This window comes from Triplophysa dalaica, chromosome 20 (genome assembly GCF_015846415.1).
Source record: "Triplophysa dalaica isolate WHDGS20190420 chromosome 20, ASM1584641v1, whole genome shotgun sequence".
Taxonomy (NCBI): domain Eukaryota; kingdom Metazoa; phylum Chordata; class Actinopteri; order Cypriniformes; family Nemacheilidae; genus Triplophysa; species Triplophysa dalaica.
Window position 1 is genome coordinate 1319266 of NC_079561.1, and position 23141 is coordinate 1342406.

At 39.5% G+C, this 23141-nt stretch overlaps 1 protein-coding gene and 1 long non-coding RNA gene across 4 annotated transcripts in view; one reads left to right on the plus strand and one right to left on the minus strand.

The window, feature by feature from the left end:
- Window positions 1-12581, minus strand: part of plxna1a (plexin A1a) — a 180537-nt gene extending 167956 nt beyond the window's left edge. For both annotated transcript variants that reach the window (XM_056732783.1, XM_056732782.1), the window contains exon 1: window positions 12427-12581. The gene's annotated coding sequence lies outside the window, so the exon portion shown is untranslated. The remainder of the gene's footprint in view (window positions 1-12426) is intronic.
- The window catches only part of LOC130409116 (uncharacterized), a 45605-nt gene continuing 32795 nt past the window's right edge, over window positions 10332-23141 (plus strand). Inside the window, exons 1-3 of one of the 2 annotated variants that reach the window (XR_008904819.1) lie at window positions 10373-10418; window positions 14686-14769; window positions 22846-22994. This is a non-coding gene — a long non-coding RNA (uncharacterized LOC130409116). Of the gene's footprint in view, window positions 10419-14685; window positions 14770-22845; window positions 22995-23141 lie in introns of both variants that reach the window. The other variant, XR_008904820.1, reaches the window with a different exon arrangement.

Here is a 23141-nt window from a genome sequence, read left to right on the forward strand (position 1 = left end):
TCCCTCCCTCCCTCCAGTAGACCCGACTCCTCTAAACATGACTGCAAACAGGAAAGAATAACACTGGACTATAAAACTTTAAGAACTGGATAAGAATGGATAATCAGCAAACACAGAGTCCAAACACACGACACAAGCGCACGTGAGATCAGCAAACAAACCTGCAGCGAGTCAAATGAGCAAACAGTAGCGTGGTGTCATTTACACACAGTAACACACACACAACTGAGGCTGTTACTGATAAACGGCCCTTAAGTATAAACTAGTAGGGGTGGGTGAAAAAATTGATTCACATATGAATCGCGATTCGGTCCTCTAGCGATTCTTATCGATTCGCAGATTGAAAAAAATAGATTTTCTAGTTAATATAACAATTGTTGATGTTGTCGGAACAAAAAAGCTCAGCAACAGGGATGGTGGGGGTAAAAGAAATTCACCCCGTCCCATTTTTACCGAGGGCAAGGTTTCGAAGCAAGCGAAGGAAAAGTATTTTGAGAACAATAAACGTAAAGACTCACATCGAACACCCTCACTCCAGCAAAATAGAATAAAATCGAGACATATATCACATCGAATTTTGAGGAAGAATCGTTAATAAAAATCGTGACCCAAAGAATCGATATAAATCGAACCGTGAGGTACCAAAAGATTCCCACCCCTATAAACTAGATCTGTCGATTAAATGTGTTAAATTATTTGTTTAAACACATATGCAAAAAAAGATGTCGCTCTGGCGTGACATTTATAGAGCCACGAAACGCATAGAAAACACTAGTTCATTTTTTAGCTTTTTTTGCGCTATTTTTGCCTTCCTGGTATAAATCCTCATCTGGCCAACGTCAAAGGATGTGACATGGCGATGTTCTATAGTACACCGATTACGTGTCGTGGTCTCATTATTATTCACAAGACTGTGTTTTCTTGACGAATGGGAAGACATTTCTCCTAATTACTCAAGACAGCGCCTTACGAGTGCCTTCACTTTTTTTTACGCCTCTTCATCTCACAGCATTCACGCCCATTTTAATTTCATTTTTTAAAAACGGAAAGGGGAGGATCGTGACGCGTTAAAGCTTGAAGTGTCTTACTGGACACACCCATAAAATCCCGTTCCAAAACATTCCCTCATATTTTATTTATTAATGATGTCATCGTCTAGTCAACATCGACCTCAAAAAATCTAAGGTCGTTCAACCGCAAATAAGTAGTGATATATGCAGTTATTTGAATTTTTTTAGAATGTAAGGGACTATTTTTTTAATTGACAGTTAAAGGTAAAACTCTATCAGCTGCACAACCGCGAGTACAGCGGCTGTGCAGACGATCATCAAGCCACCACACCAACATCACTCACAGGGTCACAGGAGCATGAGAACTGAGCTGGAAAAACGATGTTGCGAGAAGCTGAAACAGACAAGTCTTATCTTAGCCGAAAGCGGGCATGTGTGAAAGGGACAGTATCATCGGCTGCTGTAAATACCAAACTCAAGAGGATCACACTCAATTATACGGTGACCCGGTCGCAGCCACAAATGTGACCCGGGCGATGACTGCAGGAACTTTTGTGCCATCGCACACAAAACACATCTGCCAAGGACGAGAAATAAAGCTTTTACCATTAAGACACTCGCTCTCCTCTGCACGTTAATATACAGCTTTTAAAGTTCAAACTAGGGTAGTTAGATTTTAACAATTATTTTCTTTGATGTTGCAATCCTGATTTTTTTCCTACCCCCCTCTCCAAAAACTAAATAATAATTCTTAGCTTTGTATACGTGGTAGGCTAACTGAGACATATGCATTGTTGTTCTTTTGTTGCACAAATTTCTTCTATTGTTTTCACCTTCTTTGTAAGTCGCTTTGGATAGAAGCATCTGCTAAATGACTAAATGTAAATGTTTTAATGAATCGGTTTCGCAACTCTTTTATTGTGTGGGCAAACTGCACGCCATATTTTTATGTACGCTGCACATCTGACCAACTGTATTTTTGGAATAAATTGCTTTATACATCATCAAATCAAGTGTGTAGACTGTAAACTTCACATTGGCCTTCTTATGTGATTCTGGATCTCAAAACCAGTCTTAAGTAGCAAGGGAACATTTTTAGTAAAAGACAAAAATAACCTGTATAGGTCAAAATGATTGACTTTTATGCCAAAACTTATTAGGATATTAGGTAAAGATCATGTTCCATGAAGATATTTTGTAAATTTCCTACCTTAAATATTTGTTGATGGCCTGTCACTGTGTCCCTGATTAACAACTTCAAAGGCCATTTTCGAGATTCCTGAGTTTTAAGATGTTGTCCTATTCTAACAACTGATACATCAATAGAAATCTTATTTATTCAGCTTTCAAATTATGTAAAAATCTCAATTTCTAAAAATTGACCCATAAGACCCATAAATGACATATGCGAAAAGCGAGCAATGTGATAATGCCTAAATGCTTCCATCCCATAGACAATCACTAAAACAATAGATTTTTTCTAGATTTGACTTATATTGACAATCTATTTTGCAGGACGAGTTAATCAAGCACATGAGCTAAAATTCACACACGCTCCTCTATACAGATAAACGCCAGTGCCGGGATAGCAGCGCATTTATAAAGAAAACGTAGAGACATATCTATATTGCACTGGGCATCTCTCCAACACTTATCACAACTCATTCTTCTCATGATCATCTGGAACGTTTTGTTGAGCCTTTATATCGAGCAGCATCTGCTGCATCTCACAACAGCCCTCATCATCCACCGAGAGATGTTCAGCCCCTGGCAGCTGCTGATGTTAGAAAAGATGTGCTTGCGTTTCTGTACTTCTGGATATTAAAAACCGAGTGGCTTTACTTTAGGGCAGAGCCATTGAGAGAGAGAGAGTCGTTGACTCCAATGGAACAGATTTTTCACAGCAATGGCGGTTCATGGAGGCTCTCAATAGTTCCCGGAAGTTACTAGTTTACGTATTGAGCTGGGACTTAACAGACCAACTGAGGCAAACTTTTAACTAATTTAAAGACGAAAGCCATTTAATGAATAAAAAAAATCAAACACATAAACCATTAACTCATTCGCCGCCAGCCTCTTTAAAAAAAAGTTGCCAGCCTACGCCAGCGTTTTTTAACATTTTCACCCAAATTTAATGGCTCACGGTAGATTTTCTGTAAAGAATATATGGACAAACAATATGTCAAATGAAAGAACAGTCTCAGCTTTTAAACAAAAGAAACTGTATTCTTCTATCTTCATTTGTCCGTTTTTTATCACTCTGTAGATGTGGGTAGGTTTCTTCAAAAATGTATCACTTTGATTAAACTGCTGAGATAATTAACGTTTTTCGTCAAAGATTCCGGCCAGATTCCACTCAGATCAAACATTAAAAACCGCTAAAACATATACGTTGTAGGTTCTGGGATTCTGTATTTTTTCCCAGTGGTGTGTAATAGCGCCGCCTGCTGTACAACAGTACAAACACTGATTGTCATAATAACTCGTCTTTGGCTGGAAAGCATTTTTTTTTTAAATGACGAGATAACTCGTCAATGGCGGTGAAAGAGTTAAAGAGGAAACATAACTTCCTGGAACTGAATCTGAATGCTCCATGAATCAGATGACGCTCCAGCGTTTTGGACTTCCGTTGACAGAACTCTCTCTCTCTCAATGGCTCCGCTTTAGGGCTAATGAAAAGGGGGCGTGGCCATAGGGGCTCCACCTTCTTCCGGTCTCAATTACACTGGGGTAAATGTCTCCCTCAGACTTTTTAATATATTCAATATTTATTTTATTTAATATGAATGATTATAACATGAATAATAACTTGACATTGAAATCATAGAAAATGTATATTTTAATAAAAATATCCCATAAACGGACTAAATTTAGAGACCACAGCTTCACAGACTTGGGGGCCATGACAGCAATGTGCTAACAATTAGTCCAAAAACTTGAACACACTATCATTGTGCAGGTGACTATACGTAAGCACCTCTTAAAAATTCTTCAGAAAATGTGTAATGGGATTGCTTGACAATTACAATTAAGTCACTCTTTTCTTCTTGACCCACACAGGAGGAATAATAGAGACATTATGTAGACCAGATTAAAACCTGCACCTCCCACTTGAGCATCCGAGCTCAATGCATGTCAGCGAATCACTATGCCACAGCTCAGAGTAATGGGACATGGTTGCATTTATATTGTATAAAACTTCTGATACACAAAAAGGTGATTTCATATTGAGAGAACCGATTACTACCGAGCCTTATATTCTGTATTCATCACGTATACATGTTTTGATTTTCTATGGTCTTACTTGATGGCACACTTGAGTTCTTTAAGGTGCCTAATCAGTCTACTGACAAGTGTTTCTCAGAATGAACAACTCTCATGAGTTTGTTTTCCAGATGAAGTCTGAATTTACAGGCAGCAGACTGTCAGAGGTTGTATACATTAAAAAACTCCTTTGGGAGACAACAAGAGGTGGCGGCAAAACCCACATCAAAAATAGTGAAACGCCAGCAAATCTAAACACACGTTAAATGCGGGTTGTCAGGAGGGGTGTAAAGGCCACCCCAACACCCCTGTGGCTGAACAACTACTCATTCCATCACTTAGAATGACACTCACACACTCGACTTCTTTCTCACACATTCAAACAGACACACACACACACCTTCTATAGGTACCAAAAGAGATTATCACTTCCAGCAGAATCTCAGAGATTTACAGTAACATCTAGCACATACATGCACTCTCTACACACTGAGGCATGAGGACGCGCGCTACCAGTCCCCGACACCTCCGGGCTCCGCAGTGAAGCATGTCAAGCGAATACCATCTGGGGAGAGGAATTTGCCCTCTGACCTCTGTTTATGACCCATCAAAGGGGAGCCTGCTCATTGGTCTGGCAGAGTAATCATTTCCAGAGCGGGCCACTCGAAGAGAGTGTGTGTGGACGAGAGAAAGAGAGAGAGACGGAGAGATTTTCCAGGGAGAGGAACGACTGCAGACAGCGAAGTTAAAGGAAACAGACTTCTGATGTCCATGTTCAATACTGTGTGTGTCTTAAACAAGCGCAGAGAAAGAGAGAGAGAGAGAGAGAGAGAGAGGTTTTAAAAGATGTTTTGTAATAAAGTGTTTTGAGATTTACAGTAAAATAACCCCAAAATAATATATAAGACAACTAAGACAATAACACAGCAAAAACATAAATAGTCTAGATGAGTAAATAACAAGTAAATAAATAAATAAATTTTGATTTATTATACTAATTTTGAAACTTGAAGAGAAAGTAATCAGATTTCCACATTCAACTTTATGCAAATAAGCTGTGACACAATGTGGCAACCACCAATGAGAATGCAGATGTGATCTGCCGGCTGATGCAGTTGGATAGCTCAGTCAAGGAGGAACGGATCCCAGCGACCAATCACAGTGATCGCAACAAAGAACAATCCAGAGGCGAATTATGATGTTTCCTATCTAACACACCTGAGTATTAGAAAGCATTTATTTTCCATTCAAACCCAATCCTATTTATTTCTGCCTCCCTGTGGAGTTTTTAAAGCGTTTTATTTGTTTGTGCTGTATTGTTGGCAGCGTTGCATTAATAAAAAAAAGAGTAGAGTCCATCCGTTCGACTGCTCACTCTCAGAATGCTGGAAAAACATAATTAGGCGGCTATAAACATGATTAATTATTTTTTCCTCCCCAAACTGCACCTCTGTCAGGAAGCATCATCACGAAAGGAGATGTTTGCTCAGCTATGATGAAGCCCTCCATACACACCACAATACAGGAGAGGCGAAGGGGCCCTCTTCAAAGGCCCCCCGTGAGGCTAGAGGTCAAGGGGCACTTTAGGATTAGGGGGACGTGTCACCTCGCTTTGGGATTTCAATTAACCCTTTCACAGTCCTCTGTAACTCGGGCAACGGATAATCTCTCACGAAAGGATCCTGTGGATTGGGTTTCTCTCTCTGAATTATAAACACCTCACGATAAAACCCGGTTTAGCTTTGTAGCAACGATATGCTAGCGAGCACCAGGGGCCAAAAATGCGAAAGGTCTCGCTCTATAATGCCAAAATGAACCACAAGAGACAACAGTTGAGATCATGAGGTCAGCTATGAGCGATCTAAATCCGCTCCGGCTGCATTAAAGGACGAACATTACCAAGAGAAATCAATACACTTGGTCTTTTAATGAGATATTAATTGAGAGGCTTCTGAAACGCAGAATTTAACACACTCGTCTTTAAACACATGCATTTAGATATTAATATTACATCTATCAATCTATCAGCAGATAGCTTTATCCTTCTATCGATCTGCTGAGACGACTACACAGGACGCTCTAGTATACCATGCGGCATCCTTTTTATTTTGTCTTATTCTTTCTTACGCTTAAAAATGAACCATATGTCTGGTGACTGGTGACCTCTTCAAAGTCTTTTGATCAGAAGCATCTGCTCTGCCTGTGGTCCTCTGAGATGAACACTGTCCCCATGGGTTCCATCACTTTTAGTCTTACTTACACGGCCGGTCTAGAGATCTTGCATTATTTAACCGGCTTTCAGTACACAAACCACAACTGCCCGAGGAAGTGCTTCAGCTGCAGTATCCAAGGAGAGACATCAGCCAAATGAAATGAACCAGACAGTAAATAGTCTATTATTGAGTTCACACGGCTTATTCCATAGAGTGGAATCATGTGACAACGGGTACGCTCTAAAGAGCGAACCATTTTTGTACCTGCAAAGACAACGATGAAAGGGCAAATTGGGCAACTTTCATAAACAGACCTTACATGCATATCTACACAAAAACATGACCCACATTCATTTTATATACACATGCAAAACAAAAAGAAACACACAAAACTATATTATGTTCCTTACAGAGAAACTTCCAAAGTCCATTTCAGCAGAAAGTGGTAAATAAACACATGATTCAAACCAGACCAGATCTGAATACAGCAGCAGAAATTTGGCTCCAAAATGTTGCCGGTCTGCGACTTCCATCACAAGAGACCTACAGCCTTCTATACAACAACACAGGCGAACGAAAAGGGGGAAAAACGCTAAGGCACCAGTTAATAATACCCTTAACAGCTGGTTTGGCATCAGTGAAACCTACCCTACGCTTAAGATAATACATTGCGAGTGGCTTGACAATGCTATCCAGGATCAGTTGTTGGGGCCATAGAAAACTCCACAGAGGGTGGCGGTAAAGCTGTAGTCTGCAAGCAGATGGCAGATAGCATTGATCGGATCCAAGACCTGATAAGGGTGAAGGATAGATGTGCTGCTCTGGAAACAGAAAGAAGAGGTGAGACGAAAGGTTCCCCCTGACCCCCCACCCCAGAAGAGAAGAGTAATCCACACTGCTGATGACATACATTAACAGTCCCAGACGTGTAACTTTATTCTAATAGCGTGTATTGCTAATAATACAACTAACTTATGTCATTTTATTTCACGGTAACAATATATTTCACGGAAACAATCTCTCGTAATAATTCTATATCTTATACCTCATGGTTTTCTTAATTGATTTATTTTTTACAGTTCGTTTAAATAGTAACCATAATTAATATGTAGTAATGAAAATGTACTAAATATATCAAAATAAATTCTGATTTTTTTATATATGACGAAATGGCATACTGTGACAGTACGTACTGAATTTGAATAACTTATCGACCGTCAGAAGTATGTTCTATATAGTATGAGTGGGAGTAGTATGAATAGATTTCAAACATACTGCATACTCAATGTTTTATGGTCATGTGACCCGTATGCTCTTTGACCTGTGACGTTTTAACAACAACCTGTATGTGAGCGTTGATAAAAACAAAATTTAGTCCCGAAAAAATAATTTATTGGCACTTACATTAAAAACTGTAAAGTTTACCGCTTTATTTATCTGATTTACTTTTGAAATTTGACCATTGCTCAGCTCCCGATCCATCCGATCCACACTTAAGAATCTTGGTGGAAGAAGTAGACCATCCGGGTATTTCACCCCTACTGTTTTTTGCATACTAAGGTTTCGGACATACTATTCACAACTCATTTTCGCCTATATAGTATGGAAGTACGCGATTTCAGACGCAGCCTCTGTCTTTAGGTTTGTTTATTTTCACGCTTGCCTAAAACGAGGGTTAGCGGCATGACGCGTCACGTCAAAGAGTACCAGCAGCAAGCATCTCTGTGCGTTTCAAAGCAAAAAGTAAAACTATTTACAGCTTTATAAAGTGATCTGACTTCTGAAATGCGTGAGAAGGAGCTCTATATATACACGTGCAGATCCCTGCATCCCCGCGGTTGAGAGAAAACGCCGGATTGGAGCGGAGAGCGAAACTACAGACGGAAAGAAGGTTAAAAGAATATTTGATTTGTTAATTAGTTATGGGTGGATTAAGTCACATGTTTTTCATCATAACGCCCAATTTGCAGAGCGGCAAGTTAACCACGCCTACTTATTACATTCCGCGGAATACACCGAATAGAAAAATCTCTTTCGGTTGACATTTCATTCGGCAGTAACGGCATATTCCGCCATACCACCCAGCCCAGTGCGCAGGGGTTCAATATGCAGGTCTTTGGGGTCAAGGGGCCGAGCCGAGATCCAAGAACTTAACCAAAGCTCATTTGAGGGCCCTTGACAATCTCATTCACATCGGTATGTGACGTGACAATGAGTTCAAAGGTCGCTCCTGGTATTTCATGGGTAGTTGGAGTAAGTCTTGGGAATTGGATTAAGACACAGCACCGTTAATTCTTTACCAAGAGGAGAACGACTATATACACCCATACACACATCTCAATTACAAACACGTTGTTATCTCTTCCTAAAATAAGCACTACGTAATGCCGGCCAGTGGGTGAATTATAGAGTGCTGACTCGACTTTACTGGAATGAGATGCTCTTAGTCATGGTCAAGGTTCACCGGCCTCCACGGAAAAGCGAATAATCTTACAGATGGCCACATGCGCGGGTAGCAAAACAAGAATTGTGTTTTTTTAAAACAAAATGCATTGCCTTTGTGGCTGCTAAACTGTTCGGATTGGTGTTTTTATCTTGTTGCTATGCAGTTGCTAGGATTTCTGGGTCGTTGCTTACTCGAAAGTCAAAAAAGCCCACCCCCAAGTTTCTATGATATTCTAGAGGTGGCTCAACTCCCACTTTAAATCTAAGGGATTTTTTGCTTGTTTTATCGTCCCCCAGGCAAACAAATCTGTGAGTCTGCTAAGAAAAGTAATATCGCATCTTTCCTCAAGAAGCCCTACAATCTGAAAAATCCCTCATCATGTCCATAGCACAAATGAGTTACAAGCCAAAATTAAATATGTAGGGTTACAGGCTTGTTCACATTCCTAACCCCGAGTGTGAAAAACAGTAATAAAGTAATTTTTCCTCAGTAATACATGCAGTAAATCACTTTGCACAAGTAGGTTAAACTAGAAAGGTGGGAATAAAATATGTGTTTTCCCAAATGTTCTGCATGATCTTTTCTTTTATCATTAAACATAACAGAATAAAGAGCTTGTCATTGCCGTCTTGAAATCACAACCATGTGAGCCGCTCTGATCCCACCACTGAGGCTCCCAGCTGAGACCACCGGTCTGGCGAGGGATAGCAAAGAGCCGCATCTCCTCTGGACAAGGGCCATAACAAACACAACTTGGCCTGACCCTTCTTCAATCGCTAAACCCAGCTCAAGCCAAAACACTATTTTTATACACTCAATAAATCAGGAAAGAAAATGTTAATGAATTGGATGCAACAGCAGTCTTTGGACTAGTGCTAATACACTTAAACACAAGCGAGTGAGCCAACTAACAAGACAGATCAAATATACATGAAGCATAATCCCCATTCCTGTTTATGCCGTAAAGTGCCATGCACACACATTCTCGAAGGCGTAAACATCTGCCTGCTTTTATCACACGAGTATACAAACGCACAAGCACGAAGGAAAGTGAAGGGAGAAACAATTGTATTATCTCTTCCTGTGATCTGATACAGACAGCTTCAAAACCCTTCAGGCCCGACTGCCTTTATTGTGTTAGTGCGATGTCCCCTCAGATTTGAAGTACAGACGGGGCTGATAATGAATTGAAAGAGTAAATTAAATAACTTGTGTTTTATGATAAACTCAATCAAATAGCTATCATTGTGATAGCTTAGGAACCTTAAAAGACAAAATATAAGAGAAACGGTTTGCTGACAGGAAAACGTAACGTGGCAAGGGACTATGCTTTCATGACCGTGTAAATGTGACGTATCACCATTGCGCGCGAGAAATAACGCAAAGGCAACGCGTGGGTACTGTTGCTTTAAAACACACCCAATGCCCACTCACTCACCCGACTGACAGGGCCTCGAGAGGAGGTCGGCACTGACAAGCTCTGAGGTAAGGATGTCATTTATATAAAACATCCGTCAATCACGACAAAGGACAGATCGAGAGTGCGAAAACTAGCGATTCACGGCGATTTTATTGCGTCATTGCGCACTTTGTTTCCCTCAGTGTCACGCAGAGGCGAAGCGCTCGACAGAAAAGGTGGATGTATACTTGACGCCCAAAACGTTGTGAGATTGATGCTCGAACATCACTTCACAACACAAACTCCATTAACTACCGGTGGCAAAGTTATTAGGCGTAATACGAGCACCGCATATGCTGAAACGCTAACTGTACCTTATTTTTCCACAGTTGCATAGAAAAATCTTTCCATTTCACTCTGAGATATAGAGCTGGTTCAATAGGTGACTAAAACAAATATTTGTATTGCCAGAAGTTTCATTTTATATCACTCTAATGAACCGGGGTATCTAGTTATTTGGTCTACTGTATGCAACATAATAAAAGACTTGGACCCTGTGGAGAAAGGCGGAGCGGGAGTCTCGTGCAGATTGGGAGAGCGCGGGAAATCCATACTAAAACTATGCTTCTTACAGTTAAAGAAAGCGATATTGTTGCAAAAAAACATCATTACAACGGTGCTCTTAACATCAAAGTTGAAGGATGATACAGAAAATTGCATTTGATATAAAAGGAACATATTTAACATATTTACATGAAGACCTCTTTGGCTTTTTCCACATATGCAAGTACATTATGGATAAATTACGCGCACTCGCAGTTGTCTGCACTATTTCCCACAGGGACATCTTTCAGCCTATAGTTACGAGTGCTCGGATGCTGACGGAATGGGGTTGGAGCGTGGAAGTTAAACGATCGAATTGCAATACAAGTCAGTTATGAATATTATTTACCAAGCTTTCCAAATAACAGAACGTTTACTTTAAAACGAAACGTATTTAATGCGACACAAAAGCATCATATTCATATGAAAACTCAAAGAGAGTGGCGAAGCCGAGCGAGTTTTTTTTATTTTGCTGTTAAAACCAATATTAAGGACAAACTACGTTACCTCTAAATTTTTAATTAGACCAAAAGACGAACATCTCATGCAAATACTCAACATATACACACAAACCTTATACTGAGACACCTTACACTCACAACCGTCTGTCTCTTCATTAAATACATACATGCTGCAAAAAATATACAATTTGATCTTCATCCAGATCTGCTCGAGCTTTATGTGTTAAGGCAATGCGGATGACACATGTGCGAAATTTTAATTGCCTGTTTATAGGATTACAGCACTAGTGTTTCTTACAGAAAGCTCTAATGTTAGATTTCGCAAGCTGTCTTTTTCCATGTACCCCACCAGTTCTAACCCACATCCAATTTTCCCGAATTCCCAACTGAACAAATCTTGGCGAGATTTTACAGACGGCCAACCCACACAGTTGCAACGAGACTGCAAAACGCAATAGCTAAATAACTGAACAGTTGAGGGGTGTTGGATGGACCCTGTATGATGTTTAAAAATATCCAGCACCCCTCCCTAAACCCGATTTAACCAGAAGGACCGTTTTACCCAAAGTGTGATATGCGGTGCAGGTAGAATGATCTCACCAAGAAATGCGTCGTTCACATCCGATCTTCTTAAAAAGAAAAAGCTTCACACGATCTGGAAAAACGCATCACTACGCAAACCCGCCTGATGCTTGTTTCAGTGCAGCAATTAAAGCACAGCGAGTCCGATCCAAGTAAGTCTGGGAGCCTCCTCTAATAATGCTGCACAATGCAGATATCAGCTTGTGTTTAATGCGTCAGTTAATAGACAGCAAGGTGTCAAAACCGCATACAAAATACCTACAACTCCTTATTTCTTACATTGCGATCACGGATGCATTCGCAAGGCAAACGCAAACAGCGGTAGATCTGGATCGACAGAATTGCAGTGTAGTTGCAGACACGGCGAACTGATCTCAAAATGAATTTTTTCCTAAACCGAACTGCATCCAAAAGTCACACTTGTGCGTAAACATCCGGTGTTACTTACTTGTGCGTTTGATGCCTTGGTTTATTATCCTTGCCATGCGTAAAATCTCAAACTTGCGTACATTTTCTCGGCAGCAATGTGTAAAGCTCCGCTCGCACTTTCCGAGTGTGGAGTCCTAGCACGGCATGAATGAAGAGGAATGCGGTCCGCGCTCCCGGAACGCCAGCCAGCCTCGTTTTGAGTCACCGGGAACGCGCCGCCTGATACATGTTCTCGAGTCACACCTAGGCGGCGACATTGAGCGCGTCTCAGCCAGAAGGTTTATGTGATGAATACAGTGAGTCTGTAGTCTTGAGTACCGGTGCACCACCTGTCGATGCATCTAGGCACATTTATTACAGTCTCTAGACTTTAGTCTGTTTTTGCTTTCATTGCCAGTCGCGCGATAAAGAATATATATGAACTAGCAATTTTTTTAATATGTCGTATTTATAACAAAGCGTTATTTTGTTTATGTGACAATGATGACTGCACCCTGTTTTTACAGGGCGGTAGATTTATGTAAAAATATTAAAACTTGGCATATCATTAAAAAAATTATGAACAATGAACATATTGTTACTTATAAGAATTCTATATGCAATATAGCTTGATGTCAATTAAATTAGAGATTTAATATGGAGGGCTGAAATGTTTCGTTTCGATTACTCAACAGTTTAAAGAATAAATGGAGTTTACGTTTTTTAGTTGAATTTCACAGTGTAATAAAAATCTGTTTATTTTATAACTTGAAGATTGATTTTGCATCAGTTCCATGTTTACTTTAAATGACATGACACAGAGGTCTGGTTCTTGTATAAGTGGAGAAAACTTTATCGTTTTTAATATGTTGTATTTAGAACAAAGCGTTATCTTGTTTATGTGACAATGATGACTGCACCCTGTTTTTACAGGGCGGTAGATTTATGTAAAAATATTAAAACTTGGCATATCATTAAAAAAATTATGAACAATGAACATATTGTTACTTATAAGAATTCTATATGCAATATAGCTTGATGTCAATTAAATTAGAGATTTAATATGGAGGGCTGAAATGTTTCGTTTCGATTACTCAACAGTTTAAAGAATAAATGGAGTTTACGTTTTTTAGTTGAATTTCACAGTGTAATAAAAATCTGTTTATTTTATAACTTGAAGATTGATTTTGCATCAGTTCCATGTTTCCTTTAAATGACATGACACAGAGGTCTGGTTCTTGTATAAGTGGAGAAAACTTTATCGTTTTTAATATGTTGTATTTAGAACAAAGCGTTATCTTGTTTATGTGACAATGATGACGGCACACTGTTTTTACAGAGCAATAGATAAACGTCAAAATATTTTGCATATCATTAAATGAAGTATAATATATACAAAATTATGAACAAATAACATATTTTTTCATTAATGTAACTTATAAGAATTATATATGTTATTTCAACTTGACTATTTTTGAGTGAGTTCAATGATATCTAAACTTGAGATTTAATTCAGAGGGTTGAAATGATTCGATTACTCAACAATTTATAGAATAAACTGAATTTAGGTTTTTTAGTTGAAATAGGTGAATTTCACAGTGTAATAAAAATCTATTTGTTTTATAACATGAAGATTGATGTTGGATCAGTCCCATGTTTACTTTAATGACATCACACTGAGGTCTGGTTCTTGTATAAACGGAGAACACATTCTCGTGTCAGAATGTTTTGACCACCCCCTGAGCCTAACACTTCATATTTCTTTTGCACACCTTCTGCAGAATGAAAGCTTTTTTGATAAACACTGTAAATTTTAGATCAAACATAGTCTGGATGCACAAACAAGGTTGTCAGAAACAGTCAAAACGCAGACAAAAATAAACTTCAGGCGACATTTTACCCTAACCTTTAAAACACTGCTTTGTTCAGTTGTTGTACAGTTCTTCACTGCTATGAGGCTTTTTGGTACATTGTATTGTTTTGGTACAGCTTGGCTGCTGGCTTTACTGGGCTTTAGCTTTTGGTTGTTTACAACTAGAACACCATTGCTTATTTTGTCCTGGAAGATGTTTTACCGCCAAATAAGTGTGATTTCAAGCAGGAGAATAATGTGTTTTGACAATATAATGCAGCATTGAGCGTTTCTCAAGCTTTAAGCGTTGTTCAGCAGTGATTCATAAACCTCTGAAGCACACACGGTATTTTTTGTGCATAAACAATCGAAGGAAAATAAAAATGACAGATTTCTTAAGCACATTGAGATGCTCTGGTTTACAATAATCTGTTGGTTTACTTTAAGGTATGAAACATGAAGTTTGTTGCTGTTGTTTGGTGAAAAGCTTATCAATCTGGGGTCTGTCTGCTAGAAAACGACTACAAAACTGTGAGTAGAGCAGAACTGTTGTGTTTTTGTACTGCATTCTTGTGCAAGTTTCAGAAAGTGAACACGGTGCACTTTAAAATTGGGTTTCAAATCTTTCATTTGTTATAGAATACATATACGTGTCTCCCTTTATAGTTCCAGGTGTGGCCAAATATTATAAAATAAGATTATAGCTGTATCTTTCTTTTTATTTGGACTTGAAATAGTAACGTGCATGGAATTATCAGTCTTGCTTTAAGACAACTGACAACAAAGTCTTCATACATTTTCTTCTTACTTCTCATATCCACGGTCATCTGTAAAGCCTTCCATACATCATTTGAATAATTCACCACATTTTTGCACATCAGTCGAGTGTGTAACTTTCAACTAGCCTACGTCACAAAAGTATAATTTTACATGCAAGTCAGACAGTGTCTGAATAGGTAGTTTATGGCCAGAATAAACTATAGCACGCACCAGACTTTTTACCGATAATAAAATGTCTGGTTTGAGAGAGTAATACGACGCAAAATAGATATCAAGCCGTGCCACTCAAAACTCTCTAGAAATCATCAACTCGTTCACGAGCACACTGAGAAAATGATTGAAAATGAAGGACTCCGACCGACAGCAGCTATCAACGCGTTCAACAAGCGATATGTAGTTTTATTTGCAATATCAGTGCGGAGAGTTCCAACAGGTGCTGGTCAGGTGTCAGGTGCTTCCATGGACAGGTGTTCTGGGATGACTCCGGTCGTTCAGAGTCTTGCATCGTAACAACAAAGTGCTCTGAATAAAAGTGTGCCACTCCTGCCTAGGGATGGTTGCAAGGTCATTGGTTGTCTGACTGAGATTGATTAGAATACGTTTCCCTGCACCTAATTTGGTGAAGCAGGTGGTAACTGCAGAGATATTAGTAATTTTTTCCTCCATGTCCCTCATAGGCTTCGACCACCGTCGGTACCTAAATCCATTCTTTTACTAATGAATGCAAAAACACTCCCACTTCCCAGAGAACATATTCATATATCTGTGCATGTCCAGAATGTGGTCTCTAACATTACTTCCCCGGACAAATATTCAAAACCTTTTAGAGGAACATGAACAGGAAAACATGGGTGCCCGCTGTGATGACTGTTGCTTTTACAAACCCCCAGCTGTATGTTGCCGCCCGCCTCCGGTATCACGTCCAACAGTTAAGGCCGCACATTTTCTCACAGGACACCGTTCCGCCAAGAAGCGAGGATTCCTCTCTGCTCACGGGGCTCACGGCGTATCTCTCCCGGCCAGCAGCGCCTTGATGTCAGCCGTGCATCTCTTCTGCATCCACCGCAACACCCAATCATAATTAAAATCTTGTGTGGAAGCGGGAGCAAGGGAAGCTAATTAGGGACAAACACTTTCTTTTTCTCTGGCACGAATCAAAAAGAGAAAAGAGCACTGACTGCTTCTGCACCCCTGTGATGTGTGGCTGGGGCATGGGGGGGTGCGGAGCAAGTAGGAGGAAGCGTCAGAAACAGAGTGCAGTTTTTCTCTTATATTCTGGAACGCTTTTTTTGATCATGTGCAGGATCACAGACACGGTTTGCTTCTGTGCACACGCTGCAGTTCTATGTGAATTATGTCTGTCTAACTCGCTAAATGATCGGAGTGTGGACGGTAAAGAGTAGCGAGCGAAGAACTGTGGGTGTGGGACGCTGTCTGCATCCAGAAATAAACTTCATTTTGTTCTTCCCTGACTGGGTAATTAGGCGTTGGACTACGTGTGTGTGTGTTGTGTATACTGTATATGTGGCTTTGATTTGTCTAGTGCACATCAGATTATGATAGACAGATTTTAAAAATGTTTCCTGATGAGTTTTATGTATTAGTAAAAAAAAAATGTAGTCATCGTTTACATTTATTTACATTTATGCATTTAGCAGATGCTTTTATCCAAAGGGACTTATAAGTTGGAGAGCATATAAACATTTTGTCAACACGCATAATTAAAAAAAATGATGTTGTCCATCTATACATATGCCAAACACAAACACAACACATAAACATCATTTAATATACAGGCACAGAAAAATAATGAAGAAATCACTCCATTTTTCCCTTTAATTTGAATTTATGTATATATTGTGGCAATTTCAGTCTAGTGTCTGTTGAATTTCAACAAAAACAAACCCAACAGCGATGTAAGAATACAAGTTAAACATTCTTAAATACACGTTAAACATTAGTAACTTGAATAAGAACTTGTTTTCTTGCGATATTCAGGCTCTTCAAACATTGCATCTCATTTGTTATTTTGACCAGTTTGTCCCCTTTGACATGTTCTGCAAATGATTGTAGTTAACAATATTTTCATTTAGAGATTTTGTCACCAGTCCAAAAAAAAAGTAACAAATATGATTATTTTACTCAAACACTTCACTATAAATAGGCATATTAATACGGGCCTTTTGGTCCAGGCTATATGTATAGGATCTTATTATCTAGTATCTTAGTATATGTTTGTATTTACGTACACACTAATATGTGTAAAAACACTAACATACTCGATCTTGATATCTATAAAGACAATTCTAATTCTATGTACTTCAAACTAATTTTTCAACATTTCTTGCTGTTCACGTAAAAGTCAATAATATTGATACTGACTCTGGGAATACAGCATGAAATGGAACTAGAAGACATATCGATGATGTTACAATAATATGTGATGATGTAAAGTATCAAATTTGGACGGTCAGCAAATACACCAAATTACCTCTCTTTGCAATAAGATCATGCAGGAACTCTTCACACGATTCAGCCCTTGTAACCTCAGCACTCATGCGCTAACACAGCCGACAGTCTCAGATAATACTTTGTAGCTTCTCATCTTTTTGTATAAACACCAGCAATTTCATAATTGTATTTAAACACAGAATAAGACTAGATACGCTTCTGCCTATCGTAATTGCTTGCCCATTCCTGCCCTTGGAATTGGACAGTGCATTATCCCAATGTCACATCCTTAGTTTTAATTGCCTTTCACGGTATGCGTTACGTGCATGGTCTTCTCAACTAAACATCGCACCCTACATCGGCTCGCCTGGCTGCCGATTATGTTACGTATTGTAGTCGAACATCCCTAGACACCAATTACTTTCTCATATCAGACCGATCATTAGTCTCGACCAAAGTCAAAGACCAAAGTCTGACACGGTTAGCTTAAAAGGGGTCTTTCTCTCTTTGTTTCATCGCTCCCTCCTCATTTCTCCCCCGTGCTCTTTCATGTGCCAGACCCTGATCATTTATTTGCGATTCATCACCGGAGCGTTCCTACTGTCTCCAGAAGCCGGCAAGCAAGAATGGCCAACGCTTCCTGTTTCCTTCAGCCATCTATCGCAGAAACGCATGCCATCTCACTGTCGCCACGGCAGCACTTCCCGACACCGGTCCCCTCGGCAACAGCCTTGTACTGGTTTCTGACGAACAGAAATGAATTATTGAGTTGTGACAGATACATTGTTATGCTATAATACAGAGAGAAAGAGCGCTGGATGCATGAAGAATAATAACGGTTTAAGACGCACATACATACCAACACATCATCTATCAAATTCGGCGTGCCGGCGGCTGTCAAACATTATAAGAACATCCTGAAAATGTATTTGCCGATATAAAATGGTAGAAAGTGACATTAGATCAAGATTATTGATTGACTAAGCGGGAAAAAATGCTGCGTTTCATATATTTTAGGGTAGATGTTTCTTTAAAAAAGGAGAACTGAACCTCATATATATTACGAAATCTTTTCCTAGCAAGCTGCCAGAACTTTCAACTTCCTGGCAGTGCATCCCATACCTGTGACATCCCTTTGCTCTCTGCCAGTCGGTGACAAAGGACTCCTTCTGAAAAGACTACTGTAAAACAAGATAAGAGGAGGTGTCCATGTTATCAATTCCAGCATGCATCAGTGCTGGTGTAAATGAGTGAGGAGAAAAGAGGGCTAGCAGAGCCCTCAGGGAGCACACATCCCTGAAAGCTAGAGAGAGAGAGGAGGAGACAGGAAGAGTAAGAAAGGCTAAGAGGAAGAGAGAGTGTGTGTGTCCCATTGCCTGTCACATCCCATGACTTTCTTTGTCCTTGCAGTGGTATGTTGTTATTTCTGGAACCATATCTAACGAGAATTATTGCCATGTGTTAGGAGGGGTGAAAGAGAAATTTGACATGGAGCCTGTGATAGGTGGCGGGAACCAATGAGAGAGCTGCTCATTCTCCAGTTGAGCTGCACATTGAAATATTGTTGATAAATGTAAACTGCTTAATTTCGAAGGTGTGTTATGTTTAGACAACAGTATAGGAATTTGATTTCCCATAGCTTACATTGTGAAGTACTCAAGTGCTTTCATCAAGGACAAGGTTGTGATAGTTACTCGATGACTCTTAGAGCCACAATATGGAATATTTGGACCGCTAGATGGTGCCCTTCCGAAACAACAACAAAAGGCGAAGCTAAATGACGTTATGTAGGAGAGTGGGACTATGTGACATGTCGTTTTCACCAGCCAGAGGCGTGTGGATATCGGCCATCTTGTTCACGGACGAGGTAATGAATGAATTTTAGTTTATGTCATCGTAATTAATTAGATGCAAAAAACGTGTAGTGTAATGCTACGATATCCTGCGATTGATATTGAGCTTTGTCAATTGATTTGGTAGCATAATGCTACAGAGATTTACCTGTTTAAAACAGTCATACAGTCGTCGTTTATAAAGTAAATTTGAACGAAACCAAAGTATTTACAAGTAACGTTTCCGGCTATATATTTTTGTGCGACATATACTGTATTTCATAGGGTAACTGCATTCATAACTATTCATAAATATTAATGCTTGTTTTATTTCTTCATTTGTCCATAAACCTGCCTGCCATATTTGGCCTATGTTACTTTTTTAGGTATAATAACAGAACAACAGATGCTGCGTCCCAGATGCTGTTTAACCACTTGCGCATTTGCGTGTTGCGATAGTTTCTACAACCGGAAACTGAGGGTCGTGCGGAGCAGCGGATATTAAGTTAATGATATGCGACAAATACAAGGCAGACAAGGGACGGCCATTATTTAAAATATAAATTTCTCTGGATTAGCACATTCTTGGGAACATTTGGGATAATGTATGTACACAACTGCATGAAATATAACACACTGTGCGCGTGATTTTTGGATATTTCATAACAAAGTTATTCCTTATTGTGGCTTTAATATCACAAACGGTTGTCATCTACAAAGACAACAAAGTGGAAAATCAGAAATTCAAACATTTCCTTCCAAGATTTTTAGAAAGAACATCTCAAAGTTAATACTCAAATGAAACAACTAAAATGTGTCTGAAATAGTGTAGTGAAAAAGAATCCATTTCTGTCAAGAAGTGTCAAGAAGACATTTGTTTACTCATCTTAAAGTGATAGTTCACTCAAAAATGATAACTCTGTCATCATTTGCTCACCCTCTTGTCGTTTCAAACCTGTATGACGTCTGAAGAACACAAAACAATATATTGTGAAGAATGTTGGTAGCGGAACAACAGCAGTACCCATTGACTTGCTTTGGTTTTGTGTCCACACAAAAGAAATCAATGGGTTCAGCCATTGTTCGGTCACCAACATTCTTCAAAATGTCTTCTTTTGTGTTCTGCAGAAAAAAGAAAGCCATACAGGTTTAAAATGATAAGATCGGGAATAAATGATGACATAATTTTCATTTTTGGGTGAATGATCCCTTTAAAGGCTACTTTACATGTACATGCAAAGCATCAAAGATTTTTACGATGAAATGAATATTTTTTATTTTTACACACATGACGGCAATATACAGCTGACTGGTCCACACGTACTATTTGCCAGCTTCATATATGTGTGTGCGTCTTAGAGATAAACTGGGGAGTGGATCAAGATGCTGATTTGATGGAAGGCTTCAGTCATGTGGAGCAGCCCCCTCTCTTCCCTCAGCACCATACAGCTCTGAAAACTGACGTGGATGTGCACGGTCGCACGATTTACTTGGTGCGCTGACGGTTATCTAAATGCAAAGCGATGGCGTAATGGCACTCGTAGCTTCATGTGAACGGTCAGAGAGGGCGTGCTCCTCTTAACCCTCACAGGAGACCCCACAGCAAGGCATTAGATCAACCAAATGTAGCAGAAATGATATGCTGGGACGAAATATGGGGATTATGGCCTGTCAAAGTTGAGAGGGGGGTGATAGACAGAATGGGATGAGGGGAGAAGAAACTGACAGTTCATCATGTATTCGATGATGAGAATAGGACAGGAGGAAAAAATCTGGTTCACCATCAACATGAATGCATGAAGATATGATTAAATATATTGCAATCCTAATAAATAATTGAACAATGTAGTGTTTAATAATACAATATAATGAGAAAATAGAAGACTTTTATTTGTTCAGCTGTATTCTAGTGATTTATTTTTAAATATGTTCATCATAATCACACACTTGTGTCATTCAAAACCCCGTATGACTTTCTTTAATAACACACAAGGCATTCATTAAATGAAAACAAGGCGGCGTAAAAATATGTCTTCTTATGTGTACCACGTCAGAAGGAAAGTCGTATGGTTTTGGAATGCAAAGAGGGTGAATACAACAGAATTGTAATTTTCGGCTGATCTAACCCCTCGGGTCTATTTCGACAGAGAAAAACTGCGAGAATAAGAGCGTTTCAACTCTGTGCGTCCTTAACAAGGCTGGGCTTCTCTGTGCGCATCTGATTTAAGAAATTGCATCACGCAAATTGATTTTGCATTAAGAAGTCTTGGTTAATTCATTGCTAGGAGCCGCAGAGCGTCCACAAAGTGAGCGCAGTTCGATTCGCCGCATGTGTGTGAAGTCAGAGATCTGGACACAGTGCTGCATAGCTTGAGGGTGTTTTTGAGATGTGCAACACCAGCTCCAGATCCTAAAATCAAACGATCGGCGAGCATTTCTGAAGTGAGAGAGGAAATTAAATCCGTCATTGTACTGTATGTCACTGTTTCCTAAGATCCACATACAGATGAACAAACAAGATGAAGCAAACAAGAACGCAACAGGCCGACTAGTCACAGAACAAAGATTCGCGATTTACCACCATTGTGTGGCGTATTTCAGAGCGTAGCAAATAAGAAATTAAATTAACTCGATATTGAATAAAAATGAAGGCTGTCAAACGATTAATCGCGATTAATCGCATCCAAAATAAAGGTTTGTGTTTCACAATATACAGTATATCTGTGTACTGTGCATTTTAATTTTGTATTTATAAACACAAAACATATACAGACTTGTCTTTATATTAAGGAAATATTTAAATGCGTTAATTTATATTTACCAATAATTGAAATTATAAGTAAATGTTTATTAATTGTTATATTTAATATTTTTCTTATTTAAGAGTTTGATAAATACAAAATTAATAAGCACAGTACACCGACATATATAACGTAAACACAAACTTTTATTCTGGATGCGTTTAATCACGATTAATCATTTGACAGCCCTAATAAAAATAGTAATTTTTAAGTATGCATGACTAACACACATGGCTGAATGGAAAGAGCTTTAATTTACAACTAAGTGTGTATTTATTGGCTGATGTGTGTTGTGTCTGTTGAAGTGCCATCTGTATGACTCGGCAAAGATCAGGCAGCATCTCTCTCTCTCGTTCTCGTTCTCCATGGCCTGTGAAGCATTTCAGTTTGCAGAAAGCCACATAAGGCCCCTTATTAACACCCATCTTCCGCTTCCCAACACATCAGCTCCCAAACGAGGTGTGCCACACCGTAGACGTTCCCGTAATTCATCTTCCCAAGTTCCTCTCTCACATGTTGTCTCTTGCTCTCCTTTTTCCTTGACACTCCGCCACTCCCCCATAACCCCTTCCCCATCCCAACTGACGTGTGCTTTCATTTTGTCTGGTCATTAACTACTTCCTCTTATCTTGTATTTTATCGGGTCACGGCACGCATGCCTCACTCCCACTTTCATTTCGCTCTCTCTGACTTGCGCCCACTCAACACCTTCCATTTTCTTCCTTTTTCTTGTTGTTTTATAGGGACAGAGAAAAGACAAGGTTACAGCCACAAAGGCTGTGCGGTTTGTGCACCTCGCTCCCAATGACTAATGCACGAGCGGCCGCCCACAGAGAATCGGCGTAGATGAGAGCGCCGCTCCACTTTAACAGCATGTCACGTGTTTGAAGAGGTAAGGTTGTGTAACGGATGCTTCGCTGGGATGTGATGGTGTCTGTCTAGGGTTTTAGAGCCGTAGTGCTCGAGGGGTGAGCAGTGGCTTGTGTCTGTTAGCATTTCGCTTCACTCTGCACGTTAGCCTCACTCGACTTCATGTCCA